We start from the raw sequence: 27,929 nt of genomic DNA, 5'->3' as shown, positions 1-27,929 counted from the left end.
TTGCCCAGGCCCCAATTCGACACTGATTAACAAATGCGATAAAAAGCTCGGCCCCAGTTCGACAATATTTAAAAAAGGAGATAATGGCCCGAGCCCCCATTTGACACTGATTAGAAAGGTGATAATTGTTCAGCCCCATTTCGACACTGGCCAATTTTCGCGAGTTTTTCGCTCTATTTTCTCCATTTCGATTTCAAATTCGATGATATCGTAAATTTCGAGCATAACTGTGTGACCGAAGAATTGGTCGAGGTTGGTATGTTTGTAGGTATAGAAGCCTATTGCCAAGACAAGAGCTCTTGTATGTTTTCTGGCTTTAATTTCTTTTTGAAGATTTTTGACTCTTTGTCTAGCCTTAACGGTTCTTGAACTTGAAATAATGATTTAGAATTTCTGTTCGGGCGTCGCTGGCAGTTATTTCTTTTCTTTCTCTCTTTCGTTCTTTTTCTAATACAGCTCTAATACAAGGCCTGCCTTTATTCCTTTATTACTTTAGTTATAGGGGCGGACTTGGTTGCCCTTTATCCTTACGAGAGTTAGTAGGCCTAAGCTATCGAATATGTCATGTCTCAAAATTTATTAATAACATTCGTACTATATCAATAATTTTTATTTTGAAGTTGTCTATTCGAGTTCAATAATATCTAGGACGTGTACAGGCATGCGTTGTACCCCGCGTAATCGAGCAACTTGGTCGGGCATGGGTAGATTTGAGTTAGGCAACGGTGCTAGTATAGCTACGAGTATGGGTCCGTGATGACGAGGCTGCAATATTTTGTACTCGCGTTTGTTAATTGATATATTTTGATCGGATTGAGTTGAATCGGTGCTCTAGACCACCTTTTCATTTACGTAGTATCTATTCGCACCGTATATCCACGTAATTATGTGGATATAGTTAATACGCATGCACAGTGGGCAACTCTACTGTCCGGTATTTACAGGGTCCAAGATTTTTTTTTTCTGAGCAAAACGAATCGAGCGAGGCGCATGCGTATAATTAGATACATAAGGTGCAAATAGAGTGAGCGTTTGATTTAGAACTAACCCATTCATTATTACTTTCTTTTGTAATAACCATGCTTTCTCTAAAAATCGCCTCCTGTACTTCCCTGTTCTCCGACTCTTCATTAAAAATAAAACGGAATAATATATTTAAAAAAAAATTATTGATCCCAAAAAAAGGGTAATATTGGTCTTCATACTTGAATCTTAGCAATTTATAATGAGAGTGAGGTGCTATTTGGAGCGTACAAGCTTCCGACTTTAACTCCTAAGGGAGGCATTGCGTAGAGCTGGCCAGCCCGCACAATTAAATGCACAGGGACTTAGCTTACTCGATACGCCTCTGCGTAAATAAATGCACTATAGTCGCGTAACTTCAGAGTCAAATCTAGTAGCCTGCTTGCACCACTGATAAAAAGGAAAACAAGAGTTATATTTTTGTTAAGCTCGTTATTATCATTTTTCTTTTTTTTTTTTTTTTTTTGAACCTTCTAATACAAGAAATGTATTCATTTACTTATTTGTTTTTAATAATTCTTTCAAAAAGACTTTTCACTTACTATAATAACTATTTTACTTGGAAAGTTTACTTTCACTTTGGTTAGTTTTTTCTTATTTCTCACTCGCACTCGCACTTGTACTCGCACTCGCACTTGTACTCGCGCTCACATACCACTTGCCCAGCGTCACTGGGCGTTCTGTTGTTTATAAGTGAGTACTGGCTCGTATACCAGCTGCTGAAGGAGTCAGGTGGAGACGTTTGCTGCTGTGATATCGCTTCTATTCCGCGATCAGCAACTGTGACTATCTCCGGATGGTCAGGGTCGTAAAAGTTGGGATCGTGTGGCGTTTCTTCTCTTTACGCTGATGAATATATCGCTTTTATATGCGACATTATGGGTAAAATACTTCGCTGATGATTATGGGCCGAGAAGGTCATTTATTGCGGTTGCTTAATTTCACCGCATCACTCTCTTCCTTCGGCCAAAGCGGCACTGGTAAATCCGGGTTCCTATTAGATGGTTCTCAAGATTCTCCTCTCTTTTGGTAGGCCCCCAATAATCTCCTGTTTTGTTTTTTAAGGGTCCACCTTTGTTGCTTCTTTATTATTATTTTTTTCTTATCTGCTTCTGACGGCGCCTGTTCGATCCGTCTTCTAGCAGCCTCGGTGAGTTGAAGGCTCACTTAATGAAAACGAAAAGAGAGAAAAAAACCATTGAATTCATACTCATACATATGAACAAAAATAGAAGGGGTCAACTAATCGATTTTTCTTCGCCTTAATTCTTTTAAAGATATTTAAAAAAATTTTTTTTTTTTTTTTTGAAATTTTTAACTTCCACTGTTGCACAACTGCTTTACGTCGTCGCTACTGTGACCCTAACACTATCTATCCCTCCGGAGCCTCCAAAAATTATATTCTCTGTTACGTCGAAGGCGGCGTAGGAGTAAATTTTGAATTTAGGCCTAAGCTTTCGCTCAATAGCCTGGGGACATGACAGCAAGGGTTAAAGACGGAGCACTGGAGTAGGAACAGGGTAGATGATTGTAGAAGGGTTAGCTAGCTCCTTGCCCATCTGCATTTACACCCACGGCATGTAACTGGCTATTTATTTAGGAATGGTAACTTGGTCCCCTTTCATGAAGTCTATAGTCGTCTGGTTGCCGTCGTTTTTACTAGCGACGCACGACATATAGTTTTAAAAACTGGGATCGTTAACTAAGGGCTAATTGCTTGGCCGTCAGCATTTACACCAACTGGCACACAACGTAGCGGTACTCAATTTTTTAAATACACGCTAGTTGCCTGGCCATCGGCATTTACACCGACCGTCACACAACTTAGCGTTGTTTTCTTTGAAATATTTTTTTTTATATAAAATTTTTATTCTACCACCTGCTTGGCCATTAATTTCCGGATTAAACGGCACGCAATAGTCGGTTTTACAAAAAAAAAAAAAAAAAAAAAAAAAAACCTATGGGAGATGCGTAAGAATTAACTTTTAAAGTATTATTACTTACTTTTATCATCTTAATAAAAGGAGGATATAAAGTGGCTCTCGAGGCATAATCTGGGTAGCCGGATATAATTTAAGTCGAAATGATGGACCAGATTCTCCAGGTCACGAATATACTTTGACCGGATTCTCCAGGTCATGTGTCCATAGTCTGGCTACTGCTCTAGGTATACACACAAGTTGGCCTGACCTTTGAACGAATTTTTTCGGACTTAACTGCTCGTGAAGGAGGCCATGGGCTTCTATAGATGAAAATCTTGCCTCCTTATCACTGCTGTTTAGGTTTCGGGGTGATGCTTACTCGCTAAATAATATTTTATGGCAACGATACTGGTCCCAGTGTTCACTTATCGAAAATAGGTCGCATTACAGTTCACGTGATTTTTCGGCGTGGTGGCCCTGGGTATTGTAAGTGTTAAGGAAAGAAAGTGGTAGAAGTGTAGCATGCTGTTGTCAAATCTCGTTGCATGAACGCTGGTCAATGTATGAATCAAGATCCTAGCTCAAGCGTCGGCTTGTTTACGAATGGTTAACGTAGAGAAAGAAAAGGGCAGAAAATAATCATTCAGTTTTATCGAAACACCTTTTCAGTTAAGCTGACACTTGCCACTGTGTAGCCTTTCCCCAAGAAGACTTCATATTTCAGAACGTCCACTTTTTACCGGTTAAACCAGGGCACTCTGCCAACGCCTCGGATACAGACTAATTAGCATCCCTGGAGAAGCCCTATGTTTCAGAAACCACACCTCACCAGTAAGGCCAGCGATACCTGCATGGCATCGGATCCGCTGATTCCTCCATATAGGCCTAACCTTATTTCGCATTTACTTAGGCTTAAAGACTTATGGGAGCAAGGGAAAAATTCTGAAATCACTCTGAAAAAAAATTTCACACGCAAACTCACCCCAAAACAGCCAGGATTTCATGTATACTTTTTCCAGTAAAAACAGTTTATGAAAAAATCTGTACTTATCGAGAATTAAACCCACAACCCCAACAAGGTGTTGTATCAGTAGCAAGCAAGCTTACTGTTGAGCCAACGCCACTTGCGGGAAAAAAGTTTTTATTCCACAAATATTCTTAAATACTGGAGATACTTCTACACTGCCATTGTTTTTATACAAAACACAATTTCCTTTAGTTTCAGCTTTTGCTATGGCCATTAATAAATTTTACGGTCAGAGTAGTGTTAATGTTTGCTTATACTTAAAGAAACTCGCATTTGCCCATGGTCAACTTTTTGTAGCATTATCAAGTTGCAAAAATAAAAATTAGATATTTATTTAAATGGAAAGAAAAACCCATGTGGTAATAAAAAATTTTTTGGAAAGAGATTTTTGATTAAACTATGTTTTTGTACCAAAATTTTAACCAAAAAATGACATGTGTTAATTTTTTTAATTGTTTTTATAATTAAATAAAGAATAGTCGAAAGGTAAATAACTATACACGGTTTATTGAGTTCTATAGAGGACTCGCGGAGGAGCTCTTCTATTCTACGAAAAAAACTATTAAATTAACACCAGCAAATACCTTCAACTATTCATTTATTAAATCATTTGACAGTAATGCACAGTATCTCTGCTGCACTACACACTATGCACTGCCATCCTTATTTTATACGTCGCTTGGACTGCACTACAGCAACTCCGCACAAGCCACAAGCACACGTTCACCACATACTGCTTGTTCTGGACCGGAAGAAGCTTCTGCTTCTCCTAGCTCTACGCTAACACACACACTTACACACTGTTGCCAACCCAACAAAATAAAGTCTTTATTCCAAAAATAACAATACAAACAAACCATTCTTCTTCGCTACCATTTATATTGTACAGAAAACAATTTCCATTTACCTTAGCTTTTTCTATGACTATCAATAAATTTTAAGGTCAAAGTTTTGATGCCTTAGGAATATACCTTAGAAAACCATTATTTTTTTATGGGCAATTAGACGTTGCATTGTCTAGATGTAGAAACCAAAGAAAAATTTTTATTTAAATTGAATCAGAAAACAAATTTAAAATTAAAAATATTGTTTGGAATGAAATTTTAGAGTAACAAGAAAACTATTCTATAGTTTATTACTATTTTTATACTTTCTTGCAAATTTTCTCTTTCATCAAAAAAGCAAATTTCAGTACCGTCTAGTACCCAGATTTATGTAATTATAAGCAATCCGTTTTTTGTAATATGTTTACAGATACACCATCATTGATATGTTGCAGCCAGCCAAAAAGTAGGATTACTCGAAAAATGCAAGAAAATGAAAGAATAACTACCTTATTTGGGGGGGAGCTGAGGGGGAGCGGGGGGAGCAAAACCTTGCTCTAACTCTTACGACTATATAATATAGGAAGATATATATATTGTATCACCACGAGCCATTTTTGCGCCGTTACATTATGCGTATAAAGTCTATATATTTACCTCCAGGGTGATGTGGAAGAGTAGATGAACAAATTTTTAATTCTAAAGTCGCTTTCCTTAACATATTGAGAAAACTTATTTTAACTGATAAATTATCTTCATTACTGAGATACATGTGTGTGTTATTTCTGTTAAACATCACCTTTCTTTAAAGCCTACTTTATATTTTGTGTCAGTACAGTCGTACTTAAGTATTCCTTGCTTTTAAAACTAGGCCCTGAATCTACCAGAGTTGCAATCAGAAACTACACTTTATAATTATCATGTAATATTATTCTGTCAGTGGATAAGCGGTCAGTGTTAAACACGTTACTTTCTTGTGCGGAACGTATGCGAAACGTGTAAAAAGCCCGGGTGACTTTGGCTCTATAGGCAATGAAATTTTTGCACGGTTTCTCCTGACTTCAAAAACAACAAGTTAACCAACGTAAAAAAATATGTAAAATTTGACGAATGCTGCTCATATCATTGATAGAAATTGGATATAAACAGTTAAATTCATCCCATACCGAAGTTAAGGTTAACTTGCATGTGGCAAATCAATAATATAGTTTATAAAGAATAAATTTTTTTGAAGTGTTAAAATTAAAAATGTTACCATCATGCAAGCACATCAACTGTCATAGTAAATGTGTATGTAAAACTTTACGACTTTATGATCTAATCCTGATAAAAAAATAGAAATTTTTTGTTGTTCAACCTCAAAATTTCAATTGAACTAAAAGATAGGAAAGTGTCTTTATAACACATCACATAACTAACATAACGACAATACACGAACCAGGTTTATACAAGACTCCACGACTTTGTTTTGTTGGTTTTTATAATTAATATTCTCTAATATCGTTGCAAGCTTCTCCTTCCCCTCCAATGGCTCAATGTCTTCTTTCCATTTTTCTTTTGTCTAGATAACTCTTTTTGACCTTGGGTGTTGCATCTGCTCTTTGAATTTCCTACTTCTTTTGTTCAACTTTCACCATACCTTATCTACCTAAAACTTTGTATACAGCCTATATATTATACTAGCAGCACTCCGTCTCGGCTTCGCCCAAGACTTACGAAATGGAACACCGTTGTGTGTTGACATTTAATGTGAAACGTTTTCAGTTAGAAATTTTACATCTAATCCTGACACTTCTCACAAAAAAAATCTTCTTATTGAAAACACGTTTGTTCGGAATCCATACAGATTATTTAATCAAATAATAAGCAGTAAAAATTAAAAAAAATATTATTATGCTAGAAAGTACCGTGCGTTCCTTATGACTCAAAATGATCGTTGGCCATAAAGGTCCACTGATTTACAGTTTCTCCCGTACAATTTACAAAATGAGCTATATTTTTAAGCTGTTAAAATTTAAACTCCCAAAAAATATGTATTAAATGAAAATTTTTTTTCTCTTATCTCACAACTTTATTACCAGAGCAACAAAGTCCTGGAGCTTAATGTCTACATTTTTATCACCACATAAATACAAATACATTTTCTACTTATTTAAAAATCTGAATTTAGATCTTAGGAGTTTTAAGAAATTACTGTGAGGATACAATGAAAAGCTGATCTCTCACATAATGGATTCTTTATTTGTCGATTTTGACGCTGCTGTTCTAATGTTGTTAAATTTTCTGCGTCAGTTTCTTGACGGCTAAAATTGTATTCATTGGATACATTTGAAGTTTTCTTTCCAATATACCCTATTGCGACTATTGGCATGCTTAAGACTTTTGTGACCCCTAAAGACTGTTTTCTGTCAACTTTGCTAGGTTCCAATATATTTGTTGGCAAGGCAGTTCGACGTCCGATGGCCCTAAAAAAGACCAGTAAGCTTCTTAAGTAAACTCTTTCTTGACTGAAGTTGACAACAATTGTGACTGCATGGATACCTCAGGGTGATCTTCTCTGGCCTGCTGTTGAAGCCCCAGACTGATCGGGAGAAAAATTACGAAGTCCGAAGCTTTGGGGCTAGTTGTAGTGCTCTTTCCCAACATCTCCCGCTATAACGTCGAAGACGTTGGTGTCTTAAGCACCTTTTTTATTTGCAGATTCAGTTGTTTTGGTGATCTTAGATAGGAAGATTGGTTAGTGATACATGTCCAGTGGAGGCTGTCCTGTTAGCTCAAGTTTTCTTCCTTCACAGCTGTTATAGGTTTGCCCAGCGCAGACCTTGGAGAGGATCAGTGATTCCTGGTTGAATGCTTAGAGTCGAGAGGGTAATATAGGGTCGTCGGTCACCGGGTTCTCCAGCCTTGCGAAGAACAACTCCGCAGGTGACGTCTGCTAGTGAATGGCTGACTTGGTTTAATAGTGCCCATCTTTAGTTAATATAGTCTTTTAGTCGACGAATCGCTTCCGGAAATGGTAGTAAAAATGTATTTGTTAGCAAAGTAGTTTCAACTTAGGTGGCCCTTAAAAGAACCGATGAGATTGATGGTTAAGTAGGGAACGTAAATACTTGTAATGGCCCTGAAAAGAGCCAGTGGTGAAACTTCCAGATATTCCTTATTATTATTCTTGATGATGAAGAACTATCTGCGGGTAGCTTGACTCTTACCCTTGAAGTCTCTGTGTACGGAGACCGTGATGGAGGAAAGCACGCCACTGACCAAAGGATATCTCGTCTTCGGGTCGTTCCCCAGATATCAAACCGCTTATTGTTAGTCGAGAAAGTGGGCCTAGAGAATACCTTTTCTGTGGATATGCTGTTGGTACAACTCCCGAGTAGAAAGCCGTTGTAGCTACCCATGCTTTTCAGGGCTGTGTTCCCTGGCTGACATTTGTAGAAAAAATTCTCTGATGGCACCAGACTGGATGGTGGAACGGCCACATATCTCTTTAGTGTTGGTGAGGTTGTGCTCTGGCTAGACATGTCTCCTGGTATTCCGTTAGAGACGTTATCGGTTTTTATAATTTTTGAATGGTGGCACTCGTCAATTCTGGAGGTTTATGGTGGAAGAAGACTTAGGTCACTTGCCCATTAAAGAAGAGTGTTGTCGGTTACCGGGATACCCAGCTGCACGACTATCATCTCCATTTTTGATGCAGCTTGATGAACTGCCGGTAGACGACTGCCGAAATTTCTGAGACGCTCCGGTGCATTATAACCACGCTTACTTAATTATGTTGCAGGTAGCTTCGATTTGATGTCGACGCCACCTCGCGAACCCTGCTGAACTAAAGTGAAAAGCTGACGTAATTTTGCAAAACTTAGATCTTATTTATTACTATACTTATTAAAATTTTCAAGATAAAAACTATACTCAAACCATCTAGGAAGTGTCAAAGATTGGTCTGCAAAATTTCAGCAAAATCGGTTCAATAGTTTTCGCGGTTAGCGATTACAACGGTTTTAGCGACTTTGCTTTACATATTAGTAAGGTAGGCCAGTACAGCCACTGCCTCTCTTGCTCTCTCCTGTTCCTACTTTCTCTTTCTTTCTTTACGCGTCTGCAAGTCTGCAAGTCTGTAAGTCTGCGTACGCAGCCACGCGCAGATTCTTTCGAAGTGATAACTTTTGTAGGAGTGCCTGGGTTAGGGACTTAAACAGTACAAACGTACGTTCATACGTATATATATACATACTAGTGAGGCTAACGCCTCCCTGCACGCTCCGCGCGCCAACCCCCCACTAACAGATTAAGTAAACAAAATAACGACATTACTCGTGTATTTATCAATGCAGGCTGATAATTAGTTTAAAACAGCAGAATACGTGACTCACAAAGGAGTTGATAGAACATGTAATAACATAAGTCTTAATTTTTCAATAGAATTTTTGAATAATATCACAGAAGGTCTTCCACCACACGAATAAAAATCAATAATAAATGCTATAGTAGTGTTAATTAGAACTTTAAGTATATCAGACGGTCTCTGTAGAGGCACAAGATTAAAAATAACAAAATTATTCAAGTATCATATAGAAGCAGAAATAATAACGGGAGAAAAAAAAGAAAGCAAAGTTTATACTCCTAGAATAGCATTGAATACTGGCACCTTATCATCATTACCTTTTGTCTTCTTTAGAAAACAGTTTCCCTTTGTATTAGCATGTTCTATGTTTATCAGCAAATTAGAAAAACAGAGTTTTGATTTCTGAGGATTGTATATTAAAAAACCTTATATTCTCTTACGGACAATTATACGTTGCTTTATTAAGATGTAAGAATCCAAAAAGAATTCTTATTCAGATTGAATCCGAGAATAAATCAGAAATTAAAAATGATGTTTAGCAAGAAATTTTTCAGTAATTCAAAAATATGTAACTCTAAAGATTGTCACATTTAAACAGACGTATGTTAATTCATAAAAACCATCAAAAACAAATATGTAAAAAATGTGGAAAGGGTTTTAAAAGAACAGATGGGTTAAAATGACACATGAAATGTCACAACATTAAGCTAACAGAATGAATTATTGTTTCAAAAGCTTAATTATGTTTGTCTATTTAATTATACCTTTTCCTGAATTCTGTCTTTTTGTTAATAAAGTCCTCAGGTAATCAAGAATTTTATATTTGGGTAAAGTAAACATGGACCAGAAAGAGATTTGAAATGTAAAAGTTCAATCAAGTTAAACAAATAATGGTACTTCAGAGACATTTAGCGAGTAAGGGGGAGCGAATAGACAGAGGGAGACCTATGATTAGTGACTTAAAAACCCTCAAAACGAGGTATGACTTGGGTACTAAATAACGTATATTTTTTAACATTTATGATGTTAAAACATTATATAAATAAGTATTTTTTTTGGGGGAGGTGGAGGGAAAGCAAGGGGAAGCTTACTCAATTATAATTTGATCGAAAACGATGTAAAAACAAGCAAATAACTACGTAAATTGAGGGGGAGTTGAGGGGGAGCGGGGGGGCTGTGACTCACTTTCGTCAATACAACTATGTAATATAGGGAGATATGTATACTGCAACTCACTGGCTCTCGAGTATCACCGTTCATCTTTGGATTCAACTACATATATACAGTCAGCATGTGGTATTATGTATAAATCCTGCTGTGTCGCAGTTGCCTGCACGCCTAAAGAAAATACAATCGTCATGGCTCTCAAAAAGAGAGGGTTTCAATCATGTAAAAATGTAACCTTAATTTTAGATGCTTTCGATGTAACTTGATAAAATAAAGGTGGTAACCATGGGAAAAATTATATTACGTTTATTTTGAAATGACGATAATGCAGAAATGATTTTTCATGGTATTGCGAGCACATAACCATCAAATATTGAAAAATACGCCATATTTTCAAAAGAAACCAAAATTTATTAAAAATAACGATTTTCACACGTATCTTAAAAGAAAAAAAAACATTGTGACACACAAATAGAGAGATGTTGAGTTTTAAGACGACATAACTTCAAATTTTGGTGAGTTAGATATCTTTTAATATTATTCAGGGGCAAAGTTTTGAAAAAAATCGTAGTATATTTGTTGAATTATTACAAATGTGTTGAATATATTTTCCGTTTTTTTGCCCACAAATAACTTTGAAAATTATTTAAAGAACGCGAAATCGCTATCTCAAAGATAAATTGACCAACTATAACTTCTTTCTTGTGTGCGCACGAGTGTGCAATTTCAATCAACAATTACATTGTCAATGAGCATTATGCCGATGTGCTTATTATAAAACTGGATCATAATAGCAACAGTATATGTTTATAATGTCCGTTTAAAGGGAAGAAGGAAAGGACTGGTCAGAGCGTACAGGTCGAATGAGTTAAGCATAATTATTTAAATCAAATTCATAACATTTATTTTACTGATAATTTATCGTAAAATGAGATGATCGCACGCTTATCGGATTAATAATGACAACAGTTATATTAGCGCCGACGTAAAACACTATATAGCGAGCACACAAAATTAGGCACAATTAAATTGAAAAAGTAACGCAGAGCATTCGAACGCAACATACCAGCTGCACACAAAACGAAATCAATCAAATAGTAAAATTATCACCAGTCATAAAGCACACCCGCGGAGCGCAAGGCGAAATACAATAATAAATTAAAGGTGCAATATATGCATATATACATAGTCTGTACCACGCAAACGCTTGGGACGTAGCTATCGCTGCGCGTATCTTGTACGTTAGCAAAATGGCGGCGAATCACGCGAGACAAGGGAACGCATATCTGGGCACGCGCTGTGGCGATGCGGCGGGAAATATGGCGTCGGCCTGTACCTTGTATACGAAGGTCTTGTGCGTGGATGATGATGACGACCACTGCTCGGGTTGGCTTGAGAGCTCTGCTTGGCCAAGAGACAGATGGACGTTGCTCGTCAATTCACTCGGGCTCGAGAGTGTGGTAATATGGCGGATGGCCACCACGTGGCCTGGAAAACTTTAGACACAAGAAAAACAGCGTCTCAGGCGTCGTCTATGCAGCACATGTAGTGTCACACGGAAGGGCAGCTCCCGTATTCTGCGAGGAGGGACAGCCTCCGTAAGCAGCTCTTTGGGAGGACAGCTCCCGATCAACGGTAAAGAGTTCAGCTCTTTGTTTCCGAGGGCACAAAATGGCAGGAAAGTTGGATCGCGCGTGAAAACGTTTCGTTCGCGTCGATCTCGAGATGCTCTGTTACACAGCAACAGCTCCTGCTTGCTCGAACTTCGAGTCGCAACTGCCCGTCCCTCACGCATTCTCCCTTCTCTCTCTCTCTCTCTCCTCCCTCTCTCTTTTCAGTCCTACCTAGCCCCTCCTACCTATTCGCTTTGTTGCCTGCTCTTCCTTCTCTAACCCGAACAGTATAAGTACTTTACACTTCGTAAATCACACATCAATGAATGTGGTTATAATAAGACTATTTTATTCTGCGTTGAGATTGGTTTGTTTTATTGTGCTAATTATCAATAACTTCCAATCTTTTACTATTTCAATGAAAAACTCTTGCTCTCTCTGTTAATTCATATATATTTCATAATTTTTGAAGTTCTTACTTTTACGGTGCGTCACATGTGACACAACCCGTTTTTTGTTTTTGTTTTTATCTCTGTGATATCTTTTCTTATTTTGTCTTTTAACTGTCTAATTTGTTTTCTCAATAAGCCTTACTTTTTTCTGACTTATAACTATAGCATTCAAGTATCACGTTTACTTTTCTCCTCGTGCTCATATTACTGTCTTGTACTGTCTTCAGCACTGGAGTCTTAACCAGCGTCTTTTTTTTGCAACTTCTGTATTTGTATGATGCTCCTCAAATACTAATAATTTTTTTACTGTCACTTCTCTACTTTATAAATTTGCTTGTCTTGCTTCAAACAATTTTTTGACTTCACTTTTTACTTATCTCTTATGTCTGCGCTCTCCCGCACGTGTTTACACCTCTACTACTCGCAAGGGACTCCATTTTATAGGCGCATAACTTGGTATTAATTTTTTATTATTTGTAGACATTTTTATTTTCTGAAGTATATTATTCACGGTAAATTTACTATTTAAAATATGATCCCAAGAAATATACTTAGCTGTTAACCTTTCTAAAATAACAACGTCAACTGCAGCATCATGGGCATTTTCAGTTGACAGCTGCGATAAATTATTTCCGAGATATGATCGCTTATGACACTTTCTTTCTGGAAGTTTTTTTACTAAATAAAGTTGATATATCAACAAATCCAAAAGTGTTATCTTCACAAGAGTTTTATATGGATTAATTTTCAACTAATCTAATTAGGCGATTTGCATCGAACTCATACTTTTGAGAAATTAAAACCACTGTTTTCATTGAAACTTTTTTATAATTCGAATATTTTTGTAACATCTTATTTCCAAGAAACTGTTGTTACTTGTGTGCCATAAAAGAATAGCTGCCTACTTCTGTTTGTCTATCGTTGACTTTTTAATTTACTAATCATAATAACTTTAACAAAGTCAAAAACAGAGAAAATAACTACTGCGTCAATAGATGACGACGACGTGTTAGCAGTCAAAAAATTTACAGCGTTGCCAGACGTTATCTCTCTCCTTGCCCCAATAAGATTTCCCCACACTATCACTACAAAACCTCCTTAACAATAGTAGAGTGTCAGTTATTCCGTATCAGGTTGCAGAAGGGTGGAAGGGGAATTAGTGTTGCTATTATTGTTTTCAGTTCACGTAATTTTTAATAATAAGCATATTTTCTCGCATTTTTCTTATATACCTTATCAAAGTATAATATACATGTTATCAACGTAAACATTATTTACATTTCTGCAGTATTTGAGTAGCCATGATAAGGTCAACCAGGATTGATTGGTCCAATTTTGACAAACTTGAAGAAATGAGTCAACAAATAATATTGAAGCAGCCAAGTAAGGATCTTATGATATACTTATTAAAAACTTTTGCAATGACAGACTAGTACCAAACGTCACAGGTACCAAACATCCATCCAAAAAACCTGTACTCTGAAAGAAAAAATAATTGATTAACAATTTTAGATCTTTTTTTTTTTTTACAGAAATATCTGTAAGATCTCACAAGACAGCTTACAAATTTCGGATGATTGCATGGAGTTTAAAGATGCATTTTCAAGGTTTTTACAGCAAAATAAATTGGTAAATATCGTTTGTACCGTTTTTATTGTACTCTACAGGACGGTATTTTTTAAACGAAATTTAAAAAATAAAACAACAATAATAATTATAATACATTAATTGAAAAATTTGGACGCAATTATGTTTGATTTCGAAAATATGTGTCTACCTATATGTAGCATTTTTAATCGGATTTTACAATATTCTTATTTTCATTGAACATATTTTCTAGATAGATAATAATGAAGAGCTTGGCAAGGATGTAGAGTCTATATCATGGAAAGTCGATAAGGCATTGACAAATTTTTTTGTTTCATGTAACATATCATTTAAAAATGTTGAAAACCCACAATTTTTAGAATTTATTTAAGTTTGGAGTAGAATTTAATTTCAGTATCAGCCACTATGTAGACAGACATTTCCAACTACATTCATACATTGTGCTCATGAAGATATTACAGAAAGAAGAATTAAACACTTACAAGACACTCCTCGTATTTTATTAGTAGATAGCTGGAAACACAAATCATGCAGTCAAAAATTGCTGGTGTTTACAATCAGAAATAGAAATACACCACAAGCATTTTTACACTTAGTTGATGTTAATATCTCACTTGAGAAAGATGATGAACAGTCCTTAGCAACCCACATAAACGATGCTATAAAGATTGCAAAGGATCAGTTCAAAACTGATGTTAATGCTATCGTCACAGACAACGACAGCAAAATTATTTCGGACGCACGATTAGCTAGCACATAAGACGATAAAAAATTATGGCGTTCGAAGTGTTCAAGTCACAATGGAAATCTTCTTTTAAAGAATTACATCAGTCCGGATGTTGTTCACAAAATTCGTAGTGTCTGTAATACTTTTCGTGAATCGAATCTAGAAGTTTTATTGAAAAATGTGGGTGGAACAAAGCTTCAGAATTTTTGTGACACTGAATTCTGGTACGTGATAAAAACGTGCGACATTATATTAAAAAATTTAGACAATTCAAGAAAAATATCTTTGATTGAAGATATCGAACTAGACGAGAATGTCATGAACATATTATTTGACAATGAGTTTGAAACGAAAATAATGAGAATTACAGATAATTTGTATTCTATCTGTGATTTGATTGACATATGCCAAAAACCCATGCACAACATTGCTCATTCCATGTAGATGTGGCTATTCTTGTCTTTACCTAGGGACGAGTATAATTATCTTATTTGAGCTAGAATTAAAAAAGCTATATATCCAGTAGGATACTTATCAAATTTATTACATCCTGAGTATAAAGGAGCTCTATTGGACGAAGAAAGCCTGAACTTAGCGAAATGATTTGTAACGGATAATTTTGACGAAGATACAAGGAATTAATTTACTGCTTATTTATCTAAAAGATAAGATCTTGATGATGTATATCTTATTTGTAATAATGCACTAACATTCTGGTCTTCTTATATACACTGGACTACAAATATTCTAGTCTATAGAAATATGCAATAAAATTATTTATTATTCCTTCATCGACAGCTTTAATTGAAGGATATTTCTCTAACTGGACATATATTCACAATCTGTACAGAAATCGCTTGTCAACCCAACGATCAAAGTAGTTAGTCAATTTGTATCAATTACTTTAATTGTTATTGAACACATTAATACATAAAGTAAGTGACAATATTTAGTTTTCGAAACTAGAATTTTTTCTATACATAGAAGTACACGATCTTCATTTTTCATATAAAAATTTTCTGTGACACAATTATAAAAATTTATTTAAATTTTAATACCTTGATATATGATGTAACTAGTACAGCGAATATGTATAGAACAAATCAATTTAAGATATAATATATCAACGGAAACTACTCAAACATATGCTACTACCTTGAGAACGTAAGAGAATTACTGAATTTTTTGAACTTGTACAAGATGAACAATAAAAAATTAAAATATTTGTATAATTGACAATAACATGATAAACGTATTAAAAACACGTATACACATTAGTGAAAAAATTAGAATCGATAAAGTGTATGCATTATTTGAAATTATAAACAGTAAAAATTTTACTTAATCGTACACTCTAAATGTTTAAGTTAAGTTTGTAACACCATTTTTCATTAAAATGCTAAAACTGTACGATGCAATAAATATATTGCAAATCAAACTCAATTTATATTTAACTATGACGATAGTCTTGTACTGGGGGTTGGCACACAGAGCACGCTGGGGGGCATAGCCCTACTAGTATTATTGTATATACTGATTTAGTTCGTTGGATTTTAATTTAACCAATCAAGTATACTGGTTCCTACTAGATATATTTGAAACAAAAATGGACAGCAGGACAGACTGTTGGTATATCAAGTGAATAAACGTATATAATTTTATTATTGTAGCCTGTGCTTACCAACACCAACGATTGCAGAAATTATATTTAAAAGGATAGTTTAAAATTTGTGTATGAAAATAAAATATCACATCTATGTATTAGTACACAAACACACGCGCGCGCGAGCACACCCACCCACCCACCCACACACACACACACACATATATATATATAATAGTGGGGCTCCAACCGCCTGCGCGCTCTACGCGCCAACCCCCCTTTTATTGTGTTATAAGTGTAATTTTTTCAAAATAAGGTTTGTATAAATATTTTTTAAAGCCTTAAATAATGATAAAATTAATTGTTGGTATGAAAATAATATGTTGAAGTATGTTTTACAGAATTCGGAAGACTATGGCATTTTTCGAAAATACTCGGGAATAAATTTTCTACGCTGGGGAATGATTACTGGTCTGCTTTTGAGAAAATATAAAGAACAACTTGCTTATTTCAAATAAAAGTGGTCAAGTTTATATAGACAGAGAGATGTGCCCTTGACTTTTTGTTGGTGAGCTTTATTATTTTTCTAGTGGCTCCCTTTTTCTAAATGAGCTGTCTATCCTGTATGTGTCAATAGATATTTCTAAGCTCTTATAACTATATATGCCTCCTGCGCACTCTGCGCAACAACCCCTGTAATTTCAAATTAGATTTACGAAGTACGGAAAAATACCCGAATCATATTAATTGTCACTTAAAATTTACATATGTAATAAATGTAAATTAATCATAATTAATTAGATGAATTTTTAACAGTCACTTTTAATTTTCCCTGACTAATGCCTAATTTTTATATATTTAAAACGACAACGTATTGTAAGATTTCAAATATCGTCAAAAATTACAAAATTACGATATTTTTGGAATCACAAATTGATATTGTTTTAACAGTGTCATTAGTTGATTGTTTTTTTTTTCTTTTAATTTTTTATAACCAAAATTTTGGCCTAAAGGTATTGCTTCTATTCTGCTCCTAAAGGGAATGACCACTCACAGAACTTTCAGACTTCCTTTAGACTTAAGCACTATAAAAAGTGCATTCTTCCAGTTTGAGCCAGATAAACAAAAATTACGTAATATAGAAGTAATTATTTGGGATGAAGCTTCTATGATACCGAAAAAAGCGTTAGAAATCGTTGATAGGACTTTAAAAGATTTATCTAGTAGTAATAAACTTTTTGGAAATTAAATAATAATTTTAGGTGTAGACTTTCGTCCAATTATCCCAGTAGTAAAAAACGGAAGCAAAATTACTGTTGTTCAAGAAACCATAAAATTTTCCAATTTTTGGCCTTTATTTAATATTTTTTATTTAAAAAATAATAAACGATCAATTGATAAAAAATTTTCTTTATTGCTACTGGATATAGGAGAAGGCAAAATTAAAACTTTTATAATTCCTCAGACATGGAAAACAAATGATGTATGTTCTAAAATTTTTAATAATGATGATGATTTTTTATAAGTAAAGCTATATTAACATCTCACAATGAATACACTCATTTTTTCAACAAAAAAATTTTAAATAATATGGTAGGAACATTAGTAACGTACTATAGTATTGATAAAGCAACTTACAAGGGAGTAGATAAATCAGACAATAATATTTATATTAATTTCCCCTCAGAATATTTAAATAGTATTAAAGAAGGTCTTCCTCCACATGAATTGAATTTGAAAATTAACGCTATTGTTATGTTGATACGAAACTTAAACATATCTAAAGGGCTTTGCAATGGTACAAGATTACGAATTACAAAATTATTTAAATGCAACATCGAAGCTGAAATAATCACAGGTGAAAAAAAAGGAAGTAAAGTATTTATTCCAAGAATAACACTACAAATAAACAATTCTTCTTCGCTACCATTTATATTGTACAGAAAACAATTTCCATTTACCTTAGCTTTTTCTATGACTATCAATAAATCTCAAGGTCAAAGTTTTGATGCCTTAGGATTATACCTTAGAAAACCATTATTTTCTCATGGGCAATTATATGTTGCATTGTCTAGATGTAGAAACCAAAAAAAAATTTTTATCCCAATTGAATCAGAAAACAAATTAAAAATTAAAAATATTGTTTGGAATAAAATTTTAGAGTAACAAAAAAGCTATTCTATAGTTCATTACTATTTTTATACTTTCTTGCAAAATTTCTCTTTTATCAAAAAAGCAAATTTCAGTACCGTCTAGTACCCAGATTTATGAAATCATAAACAATCTATTTTATGTCATATGCTTTCAGATACACCATCATAGATGCAAAATTTTATCAGTGTGACAAATTTTACTCAAAATTTTCAAATCAAGAGTGTCTATCATCGCACGAAAAAATTTACAAAACAAAATTTTTTGTACGTGATCTATGTATAGCATTATAATATTAGAGAAGAAAAACCATTTGCGTCACACATTGGAATGCCAAAACATTGAGGAAAATTTGAAGTGTATTAAATGCGGAAAATGTTTCAAAAGAAATTATTACTTACAGAGACATTTTAAAAGTCATGAAAAAAACGTTCAAAAAAATATTTGTCAAAATTGTGGGAAAGGTTATGTTAGAGCAGATCACCTAAAAAGACATTTTTGAGTATGTAATCAAAAGAAACATTGTTAGTAAGTTAATTGTAACAAAATTTTTTGTTATGGTCAAATAAAATTATATGTAAAAATTAGACCACTTGTATCAGTTAATATGTACGGCTTTACGAATATATTTACATTATGTATGGGGAAGCTGGGGGGAGTGGGGAGGGGTGCGGGGGGGAGCTAGCAAAAAAGTAGGATTACTCGAATAATGCAAGAAAATGAAAGAATAACTACTTTATTTGGGGGGGAGCGGGGGGGGAGCAAAACCTCGCTCTAACTCTTACGACTATATAATATAGGAAGATATGTATAAATATTAGTAAGGCTTACCCCCCTGCACTCTCCATGCGCCAACCACCCAATTTATCAGTTATTAATATCAGTTAAATACTTTATTTTTCTACTTTGCCTTTTGTACTTGAAAAATAACAGAATGTCGAAATCAATTGTTATGTTAAAATTTTCGAAATTAACTCACAAGTACTGTTGAATAATGAAAAAAAAAAAATTCATACATTTGAAAACTTTAAAAATAATGTGAAATTGAATCCACTTCTTACGAGAAACCATTATTCAGGTATTCATGACATATTGGAGTATTAAATATCTAATACTTACAATAATTTAAACAGAATAAAAAGACAATAAACAAATTAAAATAAAAATAAAAAACTGTGATACTTTCAACGAAAATTACAACAAAACTAAGAAATTGTAAAACTATTTTTATGAAGTAGTTGTTAGTGATGGAAATGAATTATTAGATATTTTTTGAATATTTTCGTTTGATGATGATTATTATCCTATGAGAGTAAGATAAGTTATATTAAAATATACTGTCAATGATTGGCAATATTATAAAAACAATTTTCTTGGTATTCGTTATTTTAAAAATGTAATATTCAGTAATAATTATTTTGATCTTACGTCACTGAATTTTCGCCACTGCAATCGAAATTCAATGTTTTGTAAAAATGTTTTATGTGTACATTAAAATTACGTTAGACGATTGAAGTAACGTTATATTTTTTGGTAATCATTCTAGTCACTTGAAATTAAGTATATTAATTTATGGCAGAATTGTTTCTGATATATTTACTTCAATGACTTTTTAAAAATCTAAATAAAAAAAAAGAAGTTAGAGAAATAATGAAAAATTGTCGTTATAAGAATTGTAATCGTATCAGTGCAACAAAAAATAATGAATTCTTAATAGAAGATTTTTGCTATGGTGAAATGAGTAAAAAATCTAAGTATTGTTCAGAAATATTCAAGAAAAAAAAGTAAGAAATATAGTTATTGTTACAATGGCGAAATTTGTCTAAGTCCTCAGAGTCAATAAAACAAAGAACTAAAAATACACTTTTTTTTAATGATAAAACTTTTATAATACTAATCCGATATTACAATGACATTTTTAGTTTGACATGTTTTATAAGTAATGAGATATAACAAAAAAATAATTCTATTTATGACATAAAAATTCAAGGACAAATTTATCACGCTGTAATAATACTCTTAAATTAGATGAGAGCGAAATACCCAAATATGGTTCATTATGTAAATATGACGATCAAGTAGTGATTGAACAAGGATTTAATTCAAGTGAAAACAATTACCTAATTAAAAACCACATGAAAACCAGACGTTTATTATGAAAAAAGATCTCAAAGCTAGAAATGATAGATATTTAAATAAAATTTCTCATGTAACAAAATTTCTTATGATAAAATGGTTCTTTTAAAAAAAAGTGACCAAAACATATCTACAATTAATCATTAACTATTGAATGTGAGGAAAGCATTGTTTTAAACTCATAATTACCAGAAAATTTTGATTTATGTTTCTATTATAAGAATTTTTTTAAAAATCATCGAAAAGCAACGTTTTTAAATAAAATCTCTTATTTTGTTGATTTAATGGTATTTCTAATCATGTTTCTATAAAGTAATTTAGGATGAAATACTTATTACTCTAAATATTATTTCGATAGTAATTAAATTAGTTATAATAATAATAATAATAATAATAATAATAATGATAATTGTAACAGTGATGATGATAACCTTACTATGTTATTACATTATTCATCTAAATTATCGTACAGACTAAATATGAAAAATTTTAGTCCTCTATGATGAGATGGAAAATTAAGTTAACAATTTCTTTTACATGTATACCTTATGATTGAGAATAATAGACTACAGCATGAGACGTATATATTGCTATCGACGTATGTTGGATGACTACGTTATATGCAACAACATTATCAAAATGCTATGGCTATAATGAAAAAATCCAATACACCGAATTTATTTATAACAGTCACGTGCAATCCTAAATGATAAGAATTGAAAATGGTTCTGGCTTACTTTACAAAAAAAACAGTGCCAAACTATATACCAAATATAACTGTTCAATAACACGTAAAAACAATTTTTGGTAATATATTAGCTTATGTTGACACAGTAAAGTTCCAAAATGTGGACTACTGCATGCAACTCGTAACATTACATTCTGATAATGAAATAATCACTTCTAAAGATGTAAATGTGGAAATGTGCTAACGAATAAAGATAGATAAGAAAATTATCAAGGATTATGGAAAGTAGCTGAAAAGGGCTAGAACAAATATTTGAGCGTTCCCAAGACAATGTGTTTAAAAATCGTAAGAGGGCTTAGGAGCTAACTTAAAACTGTAAGGAGTGCTGAAAGGGAAGGTGCAAAAAGTAATGTAACTAAAAATGACATGAAAATCCATATTATTTTAACTCAGAGATGTAGCTGAAGGATCGTCGCAGGAAGATCTACAAAATTGTGTTGGGTTATACTGTTATTGGATTATACGATCACGAGGGGGATAAAGGGGGGGGGAGGCAAAATTGGTTTGAGTTAACTGTTATTATGTGATAAAGTTGGGAGAGGCAGGGGCGGAGGGGAGTTAAAAATCGTTAAACTCAATCAAAGTAAGGTAAAAACTAATAGAATTTTATCTTATCTAGAGGGGAATAGGGGGTGGAGGGGGGTTTGGCTAAAATTTAACCCAATAAGAATAACATAAGAACTGTTCGAACTTTGCGTTATTTAGAGGGGGGCCGAGGAGAGGGGTATGTGGGATGACCCTTCAAAATCACTATACAATATAGTAAGATATATATACACTAGTGAGGCTCTGCGTGCCAACTACCCACTATTCTAATTCAAAGTAAGGGTATTAATTTTATATATAATACATGTCAAATAATCAAATTACATTATTGGTTTATAGATGCTTATAAGTCTATTTGTTGTTAGAGACACTGGCTCTAAAACTAAAATTTAAAGGTAGGTAAAACGAAAGTTTGTAATGTACGTCTTTAATACTTAAAATCTATTATCAATACGTTGAAAAAAGAGTAATTACGTATTTTCAGCCATTTCAATATATTTACAGGTAAAAAAAATAAAGAAGCCTTGCATCCTCTGATCACCACCCTCGGCTTCGTCTCAGGTGTTAAAACTCGGGCGAGCTAAATGACTTATTTACTTTAGTAGCCTAGACACGTAATACACTATTACTATACAGATACACATGTACATAGTCCCACCCACACAGATATAATCAATAAAAGAAATTAATACAGATTAGCACGAATATTTATTTATATGCAAAATATCTTCTCTTACAGAAACGCAAAATTATATTTTTAATAGAAAGTCTTGTAATTTTATCATGTTTTAAAATAATATACATAGTATACTTTTTTTCTGCAGACACTCTTACATGTGCGTTTCAAATTGACTAAAAATGAACAGCAATACGCAACATGATTTTTCTAGTTTATGAGTATACTAGATTCTTATACAACTATATTTTTTCACTAATTTATTAGCCTTCTATATTTTTACAATACAATATTTTTGATTAATTAACTTTATATTAAACTAATGTATCAGAGTAAAAAATTATATTTATTAAATCATAAACAGTAAAATAAATTAATTTAAACATGGCACTTTTGTTTCGATGACTTACATCCTTTGGTATTCAAACAGTGTAATCGAATAACGCCTTTAGATCTTTGCTCGCTCAGTGAAAATATTAATAAATTTAATGAATTATGATTATCTTCACGGCAAGACATACTACATGTATAATGAAAAAACCTAGATAGTACAGAGAAATGAGGTGTTTTTTTCAAATCGCATTCCAGTTCCACTATTTTCACTACCATAAATACAATAAAAAAAAGTACGAATGCAATGCATGACTGTTAAAAAAAAAACGTAGAAACATGAAAAGAAAAAAAAAGAAAAAAAAAAAAAAATACTAAGGGGCCGAAAAACACTTTTTAGCACAAAAAAGCTAACATAAAAACAAAACGAAAAACATAAAATCACCGCTTGTAGTGTTTAAAAAACGTTTAATTATCAGCTGTTCATAATACTGTTTGAATAGTTGTTTGCATAAATAATTAAAAACCACGAAAAGCGCAATATTTTAAAAGTTAATCATTTGACTTCTCTAAGTCGTAGAGATGTCTGTTGAGTCTTAAGTCATAGGGTTTTAAGTCTTCAATTAATTTTTTTTTTATTTATTTATTTGAAAAAAAATTTTTTTTTTTATCAAAATCCCAAAACTTTTCGAGATAGTTGAGAAAATGTACAAACAAATGCTTTGGAAGAATGTCTGTCGGAAAAAAGGCTTAATCTACAAACTTTTATAAAACAATTGTTAAAATCATCCGCTGAATTTCTAAAATAAGCATCTGAAATATCATTTATCTTGAGTACGGGGAGAAGGCCGATGTGCTGAGGATACAATAGTAGACTATACTCCAGCTGAGAGCAGGAGCCTACTGCTGCACCACTATCACTATCAAATCATAGCAAAAACAGCTTTCAAATTCAAAATTACATAACATGCTTGTACTGTGTATCACATGAGCTATAACTTAATTTTGATTGTAAAATCTCTTCTTCATTATTACATTTAGAAAACTACAACTCTAGAAAATTTGTGTAACATTAAATATTTTTAACACTTTGTTTAAACATATTTTCATTTTTCTTTCATAAATATAAAATTTTAATAATTGTGTACTTAGAACTAAAATATTGAAAACCATGTGTACTTCAACTTGGTAAGTACTACTATTATACGTAAAAAGATAAGATTTGAATCTTACTGTCATCTGCTAAATCTTCTGTAAGATTCATTTCCAAAGAAAGCTTTATCAATTGATATTTTAAGCACTTACCTTTCAAGAAAGAAGATTTTTTTGATATTTTTTCCATTTAATTTTTTGGTATTCGATGTTAAACTTAATAAATCAATTGCAAAGTCACTAAGGCAAGTATTAAAAATCTTTACTGCAATCCAAAACATTATTTCATTAGCAGTATCATACTCATGAAAAATATCTACGTGAGGACCACAACAATCCTCCAAGTTTATAAAGTCAGTTAATGTTTCTCTTGTAAGTAATTTTTGAATAAAGCCTATCACACTCGCTTTACGCTTTACGTTATCCATAAATACTAGTCCTTTGTATTTGTGATTCAAAAAATTAGATGCTAAAGCCAACAGTGTTAAATACAAATCAGTAAATTTTTTAATGTTATCTAACATTATGAATAATTCATCACGCAGTGAAGCTAATACTTCATTAGAAGACTTAGATAATGACCACTCAATGCTGTTTTTTTCTAGATCACTAATGGCGTTTTGATAATTAATAATTTTATCAAGCCCTTCGTCTTCATCAATTATGACCTTTCCTTAATTATTTTTCAAATTGGTTATGAAAACACTTAAACTAGGGGTTCTATACTAAGTCAAATGATTACAAGTAGCTTTAAATGTCAAGAATATCGTTCCACTATACAAACAAAAAAGTAACGTAATTTCAAACGTATTTTTTACCATTAACATTGAGGCATCCCAGAATTTTTCGATATCTTGTGGCAAGTTACAGTCTGTTTTCGCGAAGTAATGAAATTTTACAAAAATGTATTCCTTATTCTTATCTACTATACTTTAAAAACAATAAACGTAAGACGAGTTTTCGTGGATAGAAATGTACAAGTAGTTTCTATTATTCATCACATTTTTAAGAAGGTCTTCATGCCTGCATTTAATATTGTTGTTTCAAGGCATTCTTTTGTTGGTATTAAATAATCAGGAGAAATGTTTCCGAATAAGTTGATGCATGGACTATAATTCAATCTAGTAGTATTTATTTCGGACACCAAACAAAATTTCAAAAACTCTATATCTGCATCTATATCCCTACGGCGAACATTTTTATGCGGTGTGCCACAAAAATTTTCCTGAAAAATATTAAATTAAGTAGCAAATACTATACACTGGTAAATGATAACCATATCTTATTATGACTATACACTAGATGATTTAATTAAAATTTTTATATCATGATCCATTTTTAACATAAAAACACCATACAATGCATGAAATAAAGTTCTTAAATAAAATTCCAAAACTTAATAACACATAACACAGTTAGTGTGTCATCTATAAGCTGCGAAAGTAGAGTAGCTACTCCTAAGTCACGGTTATAACATATCTGAAGGTAATACTGTCAGTACCTCGACAATCAATTAAACGGCTTCGCTGTCAAATAAGTCAAGTTTAAAAGTTGTAATAATTGTTGACATCAATAATAAATCATACGATGATTTGTAGGTAATGCTATACATTACGAATACAATAACTTGTAGTACGTATAAAATAAATTTTTTTTTTTTTTCATGAAAATAATTGTAAAAAAGAGGAAAAAAATTTTTTTAACAAGAACTGAATATTCATTATTCTTCATTAAGAACTCATAGGAAGCGATCAAACTTTTTTTTAGTACATCGAAGTTTAAAGAGAATTAAAATTCATTTTAAAAAACGTGCAACTGAAAAATCACGAGTTTTGAAAGATATTTTTTAATTATGCACGATGAAACTTTGCTGGAAGGATTTTATCTTGTCACCATTTGAAAGAAACTCTGCAAACGTCAAATATAGTCACTAAAAAATTTTTTTTGTTCAGATTAAATACACAACAAAAATTTGAAGCAAGCTGCCTAAATCATGTCCTTTTAGCGTTAAATTGTTAAAAATATAGCATTGAAAATTCTAAGCTGCATGTGCTTTTAATCGCTTCAAATGCTGATGTAGCCTTGTTAAAAAAATTATTAGCAAGCTGACGTATAAAAATCTGACAACATTATTGTTTACGCCATAAAAATAACAAAAATTTGAGATGTAAGAAAAAATAACAACCCTTATTTTATAATATGTTTTTGCTTATTCCCGTATGCTTACAAAAACATGCTTACGAGTTCCGTGAAAAATCGTTTAAAACTCGGCCCAGCACAATCCCAAACACTCAGAGTTAGACATAAATATTTGTAAAATGTTTTATAATAAGTCAATGTTACTGCTAACATACGTGAAAAGTTATCCATGATTGATAAGTAGTTGAAACAAAAAAATTTTAGTATTCCTTCAAACATAGTTTATTGCTTAACCTAGTCTTCTTTGATAGGTCTAAAATCATGTATTTAATAATACAACATAAAAACATAAATTACCATTTTTACTAAATAGTGGCGCAGGTTGTTAGGAAGTTAAAACTAATTTAAACCAATTACTTTTAGTGGTTCACTGAAAAAAAAAATCACAGATTAGCCTAGCACGACCTCATGAGTATTTACTAGTCTACACACTTAACCATACATTTCGTACTTAAAATATATTTCTTTACGTCAGTAAAAGAAGGTGACCAGGTGGAGCTAACGGAGCAGTGATACTTTTTATGGAAGTTGTGAGGTGCATACGTAGTTCTTAAATAAAAAAATACCATTGGGTAAGAAATTTACTGTGCAAAATATTATTCAAGTTTTGTAAACGCACAAAAAAATCAATATTGAAACGCAGTTATCAGCTATGCTGTGCCCCGGGGTAGCGCATGGAATAGCGTAATGTGACGATTTTTACTGTAAATTAAACTGCCAAAAACAAAACCGGAACGGTAGACAATCGAAAAAAATTACACATTATCTTTTAATTTTATTTTCACTTGAGTACAATTATTAACTTTATTATGCATTATTCTTTATTGTGAGATAGGTATTAATTTTTATTTAATGGTGAATTTAGTAAGTGTGATTAATTAGTTGACTGATTTTTCTAATTTCTAAACTAGCTTGTGTTATTGTATGTCTTTGAAATATATGGTCTTTAATAGCGTATTTTTAGGATTCTTAAGAAACATGAAATCTTGAATTGGCATTTTATATGAAAAATTCCCTTTGGTCCATCTTGTAGAATTTGGAAAAATATTGAACATGTTTTTTTTTTTTTTTTTTTAACTAAAAACTTTACAAAATATAGCCCCTTGAAGATTATCTATTTTTCGTAGCTATGGATATATTCTTAGTATATGTAAGTTATAGAGACATATGTAAAAAAACAGTCATATTGATTTTTTACTATAACTCAAGTAAAAATTTTTTTTTGTTTTTTAACTTTCAAGACAACTTGATTTTAGTATTATGAAGGTTAAATGTTGAGTGACACCGTTTCTATGTTATTTAAGGTTATATGTATGTTCAATACTTTTTGCAAACCACTGTATCTTTCCAAGTTTTAAATCGTTTTTTATGTTTCTGGGCTCATTTTTTTCATACGTAATTGTAGAACATTCATGTGTAATGTATACTTTATGATGTCACATATCTATGGTATTTTTTGTAATTTTTAAAATACCATAATCTTCAAGTACCAGATCTTTTTCGATTTTTATTTGTAAGAAAAAAGAAAATATCCGGGTCGATTATTTTTCAAAATCATACAAGACGGACCAAATAAAATTTTTTATGCAAAATCCTTATTATTATTCTGATTTTGATTCAAAGGTTAACAATCTTATGTGACTGACGTACCAACTAGATCTTTTTTTTTTATCAGTT

At 32.5% G+C, this 27,929-nt stretch overlaps 1 protein-coding gene across 5 annotated transcripts in view; it reads right to left on the bottom strand.

Moving 5' to 3' along the window:
* The window catches only part of Arp1 (Actin-related protein 1), a 553,556-nt gene that overhangs the window by 381,435 nt on the left and 144,192 nt on the right, over positions 1-27,929 (bottom strand). Inside the window, exon 1 of one of the 5 annotated variants that reach the window (XM_089597208.1) lies at positions 24,872-25,038. The exons of the other annotated variants lie outside the window; for them this stretch is intronic. The gene's annotated coding sequence lies outside the window, so the exon portion shown is untranslated. Of the gene's footprint in view, positions 1-24,871; positions 25,039-27,929 lie in introns of those variants that run through there. 5 annotated transcript variants of the gene reach the window in all.

This window comes from Copidosoma floridanum, unplaced genomic scaffold, assembly GCF_036245765.1.
Source record: "Copidosoma floridanum isolate Cflo_tuat_1 unplaced genomic scaffold, Cflo_Japanese_pri ptg000031l, whole genome shotgun sequence".
NCBI lineage: Eukaryota > Metazoa > Arthropoda > Insecta > Hymenoptera > Encyrtidae > Copidosoma > Copidosoma floridanum.
Note: the sequence above shows the minus strand (reverse complement) of the source record. Positions and strands in the feature narration are given on the sequence as shown.